We start from the raw sequence: 5,820 nt of genomic DNA on the forward strand, positions 1-5,820 counted from the left end.
ACTTGACAACCGATGGTGGTGTGTTTACGTCCCCGTAACTTAGCGGATCTGCAAAAAGAGACCGATAGAATAAGTACTAGGCTTCCAAAGAATAAGTCCTGGAGTCAATTTGCTCGACTAAAGGCGGTGCTCCAGCATGGCTGCAGTCAAATGACTGAAACAAGTAAAAGAGTATTTCAACAGCCAATGCATGGTGTGTACTGTTTCTAGCCATGATAGTAACTGCAAAAACAAAACAGTAGACTATTAGCTACATGGTAACTCTATTACTGCCTGCCTAACATTACTAGCTTGTGTGTGTGTTATATAAATAATTGAAACACTAGGAGTTGTACAGGGGAGTTGAACATTAGAGCTGCACGGTTTTAAAGAGAACTTAACCACAATACTATACACCATTTTTGACTGTGGCCGTAGCCAGTACCACCTGACTGGCCTTCGTGCCGGCGGCACATAAAAGCACCCACTACACTCTTGGAGTGGTTGGCGTTAGGAAGGGCATCCAGCTGTAGAAACTCTGCCAAATCAGATTAGAACCTGGTGTAGCCATCTGGTTTCACCAGTCTTCAGTGAAATCGTCCAACCCATGCTAGCATGGAAAGCAGACGTTAAACGACGATGATGATGGCAACAATAGAAGAGTGAGATTTGAAGCTAACTCTTGCATGATATTAAGCCCTTTTCTTGTTACCAATTTGCCTAAGACTGCTCTTGGCTCTATGATAAAAACTTAAAATTTATTCATTCAAATAAGTAAAAGACTAAAGAGTATATATAATAACAGAAAACAACTTAGTTAATGAAAAAATTTGTACATATAAACTAGACTGTCTTCTTCATAATCTTATCCAATGTAGTCACCTTCAGCATCAATAACTGCTTGTATGTGAGGTCTGAATTGTCTAAAGTTCAAATTAAATGATCCTGATTTATATTGGACACTACTCTGACTATGGTGGTCTTCAAAGAATCGTTGGTCTCATGGGGATGTTGATCTCTCTCTCTCTCTCTCTTTCTCTCAACAACACTTCACACTTAGTAATCCAATAGATTGAAATCTGGTGATTAAAATTTTTTGCTTTTGAGCCAAAGGTTTAGGGTCTTGAAAATTGTTAGCAACCCATTCTTCAGTTTCTTGAGCCTTATGTGATAGCGCAGAGTCCTGCTGTAACTTATACAACCTTCCATCGTGTACTCTGTATACCCAGAGCTTGACAACTGTTTCCAGGACTTGTCCTTTACTGGCAACTTCAAAAGCCATGACTTGGAACTTTAGAACATAACCATTTATTTTTTCTGTTCTGGTCAAAGTTTTTCTCACCTGAGAAAAGCCAAATCAGGTCATGTCATGTTCTGCATTTTTAACTTTGTTCAGATCTAAAAGGCTATTAATCAAACAATTTTCCTTTCATCATCATCATCGTTTAACGTCCGCTTTCCATGCTAGCATGGGTTGGACGATTGACTGAGGACTGGCAGGCCAGAAGGCGACACCAGGCTTCAATCTGATTTGGCAGAGTTTCTACAGCTGGATGCCCTTCCTAACGCCAACAACTCCAAGAGTGTAGTGGGTGCTTTTACGTGCCACCGGCACGAAGGCCAGTCAGGCGGTACTGGCAATGGCCACGCTCAAAATGGTGTTTTTTATGTGCCACTTGCACAGGAGCCAGTCCATCAGCACTGGAAACGATCTCGCTCGCTGTTTTTATTCTTTTCAGACATGAATTAACTTCTTATCATGTGAGACTTGTGCTGGATGTATATCTTTTACTTGTTTCAGTCATTTGTGGCCATGCTGGAGCACCGCCTTAAAGGTTTTGGTTGAACAAATTGACCATAAAGCTTTTTTTTAGCCTAGTACTTATTTTATCCGTTACTTTTGCTGAACCACTAAGTTATGGGGCATAAACACACCAACACCAGTTGTCAAGCAGTGATGGGGCTAGGGACAATCACGCACACACATATGACAAGCTTCTTTCAGTTTCTGTATTGCAGTGGTCCTTCAGTTTTTCTAAGTTCTGGTAAAAAGAACTCTGAAAGTTGGGCCTCCAACCAGGCTTCTGTAGTGGTGATCACTTCTGAATCAGTGAAATTTTGTTCTTTTGAGATGGTTCTTCAGTTGTGGAAAGAGGTGATAGTCGGAGGGGTGGATGGGTGGGGGCAAGTCAGGAGAATAAGGTGGGTGGTCAACCAATTCAAGGTCAACTTGGGATGTGGTGAACCGTTGTGGTGCCACTTCATTGTTCCTTGGTCTGGGGATCATAATGATGAAGCCAAGTTTCATCCATGGTGACTAGACAAGCCATAAAATCCCACTGCAAATCTGTCCAAAATCACCTTTGATGTCGTTATTCTGATTTGCTTCTTATCTGTGTTCAGGCATTTCAGCACCCATTTTGCAGAAAGCTTTCTCATGTCCAGAATGTTGTGGATGGTGTAGCCAACTCTTTCATGGGAAATCCCCAGATTCTCGGCTATGACCTCAGGTGAAATCTGGTAGTCCTTGAGAATCATGATGTGCACAGCATCAGCTTTGTCTTCAGTGGTTGCAGAAATTGATCTTCCTGACCAGGGCTCATCTGTGACCTCAAAATGTCCAGTTGGAAACTTTGATACTCAGATTTTCACTGTGGAGTAAGATGGTCAGCCATCCTTCAAGACTTTATTCATCTCACCATAGATTTCCACTGTTACTTTGCCTTACAAAAAGAGGAACTTCATGACCAACTGTACTTCAGTTTTACCAAACTCCATTGTAGGAGCTGCTATCATGCGTTAAATCTGAAAAAAGAGAAATATATTCTATACCTTCATGATTTTTTTGCATATCTTCTAAATAGTTGTCCTACATCCCCTGTAAAGGTAACAGCTCTACCCTTTCATGATACCCTTAAAGCCAGGAACTTTTTAGTATTCCTCTTATAACCATCCTATATTAGTAATTTTAGTATACCATTACTATTCATCTAATAAGCTGACCTGCCAACTTTCATTATTCCAGATTGAAGGAGGTAGGTGTAACAGCTCTTTGAACACACCCTACTAAACACTGCTTGTTACAGCTGACAAGTTTTTCAGAATGTAATCAGGATATAAGGACAATTTAGAAGTTAGCTATGCATAAGAGTTTCATGTTAAACTAAGCAAAATCATAATAGAAATTTATGAAATACTTCATGTTGCTTATGGATTAACTTGTATGAGCCCAGGATTTGTTTTTCGCTGACACAAGTGGCCAGGTAAAGCAAGTACACTGGGAAGCTCACGATGAACCCCTTTTTTGATAGCAAGGGTATCATCTATTGCCACTGGATTGCCTTTGGCCAGATGGTCAACAGAGAGTACTTAGTGAAGGTTTTGAGGGAGTTCAGGAAGAGATTTTGTTGCAAAAGGTTGGGGCACCTGCACCAGTTCACATTTCTATCCTGGTAATCAACTATGTGACAGAGATGGGCATCAAAATTGTAATTGTCCCTCACTCTTCCTACAGTTGCTTCCTGTACCGTTTAAGATGGAGGTCATGACAAGGGTCCTCGACATCTTCACTTTGGAGGACTTCACAAAGTGACTTGAGTGCCACAAGTGCAATGATGTCAGAGGATCTTATTTTGAAGGAGATTAGTTTTGTACTTGAAAGAGGAGAGTGAAGTATTATATCAGAATAAAAACAGGACATCAAGCTAAGTTAATAGAAGTCAAAAGCACTTATGAACAAGATAGGATAAAATGAAAAAGTGAGACAGTGTGAAAGGGTAAGAGTTTTTAATAGATTACATAAATCTCAAAACCCTCAAAGAAGTTTTTGGAACAATGCAAAAAATACCAAGTTTCAAAAAATTCTCAGAGAATTTTCTGAATCTCTGAAATTTTCGTTATTTAAATCTTCACAATTTGTGTGTGTTATTTTAACACTATAAGAGATATCTCAAGATGAATACCACAGTAAATTAGGCTACCAACGAAGAAACTGCTTTAAGTATACACAGAATTCTCTTCTAGTTTTTAGTTTTAACTCAGTTTATATCACTATACCTAATCCATGACCAACACACATAGCTGTCAACAGCCCAGTCTACCTAGCTGTAAGTAGGTACCATAGTGTGGTATAGTTCACTGTACTCTGTCCATGACCAATGCACTTAACTGTCAACAGTCCAGTCTACCTAGCTGTGTAATATAGTTTCCTGTACCGTCTCTGTGAACAACACACTTAACTGTCTACCACACTGTAAGTAGGTACCACAGTGTGGTATAATTCACTGTACTGTGTCCATGACCAACACACTTCACTATCAACAGTCTGATCTACCTAGTTGTATGTAAATAAGTCTATATAGTCACTAAAAGTCACCATATTGTGCCTATTACTATGATACTAAAATCTAGTTCATTTGTCTCTAAATAATTAGCCATAAAATGGCATTAATTACCATACTGTCTCTCCATGCAATTCCAGTTCATTAACTTTGCATAGCAAGGTACAACAGACTTGTTGTGCCAGAGATATTTGGTTGTATATTTTCCATCTGATTTGAAACTTAATCTTCTATTCCTCCTGATATAAATCACCCATCAAGTGTTGGTGTCTACTTCATTGATTAAAGCCTGTCTGATTGTCTCTGACAGAAACTGTCGCCTCATCAACATCACTATCATCATCAGATTCACTACTATCACAACCTGTACTCTTCCTCTAATGCAACTACCACTAACATTGCTACTGCTACTACTACTACTACTACTACTATTAATTATACCCCCATAATACTACTACTACTATTTGTTGTCGTTGTTGTTGTTATGAAGGTGATAGCTGGCAGAATTGTTAGTGTGCTAGATGAAATGCTTAGTGGTATTTTGTCTGTCGCTACATTCTGAGTTCAAATTCTGCCAAGGTCATTGAAAGCTACACCAATGCCAGAACGGGACGACACTGCATAGTGCCAAAAATCCCAGTAATGCCATCGCGCTTCAGGATCAGTTACTGCAACAGCCTGGGTTTCAGAAGCCCACAGCTTTTTAATATTCTCTCAAAGAGCCTGAGGAACCTGCACAAAGTAGATGTAAGTGTTTTTAAATCAAAGCTGGACCTCTTCCTGTCGAGAGTCCCAGATGAACCTACCTCACGGCAAATGAGGGTAGCTACATCAAACTCCATTCTTCACCAAGTGCCACATATTGGAAGAGGCTCTCAATAATAACAGTATAGCAAAATGGCATGCAGCTCTGAGCTTACAGAAAAAAAAAAATATATATATATGTTTCCATATATATATATATATATATATATATATATAGCCATCTGGTTTCACCAGTTCTCAGTCAAATCGTCCAACCCATGCTAGCATGGAAAGCGGACGTTAAGCGACGACGATGATGATGATGATATATATATATATATCCATATATATATATACTGGCAGTATAACCCGACCTTGTCTGGGTGTGACTTATTATGCCATGTACGATAAGTCTTGCTAGGTGAAAATCAACTAAAAAAGAAAGCCTTACAACGAAAAAAACCCTTATCATGTAAATATGTTCATAATTCAAATGACGATGAAATTAATAGGAAAAGTCTGAAGGCTGTTTTGCGTAAAATTATTAAGCGTACATAAATTTCATCTGTCTAATTGGCTAGAGAAATGCTTGTGCAAAACAACTTTTTGCACTGCCCTGATTATACATAGCAGGGTAATCCCTTTTCACAGGAGCTAGGATGGCAATTTGTGATGAAGCAATTGCTGGCGATCTGTTGCTAAACAGTTTTGCCAGAATTCTATCAGATTGGGCAGAAGATGTTGATGCATCATTTTG

The sequence above is a fragment of the Octopus bimaculoides genome, chromosome 16 (assembly GCF_001194135.2).
Source record: "Octopus bimaculoides isolate UCB-OBI-ISO-001 chromosome 16, ASM119413v2, whole genome shotgun sequence".
In the NCBI taxonomy this organism is placed as follows: Eukaryota; Metazoa; Mollusca; class Cephalopoda; order Octopoda; family Octopodidae; genus Octopus; species Octopus bimaculoides.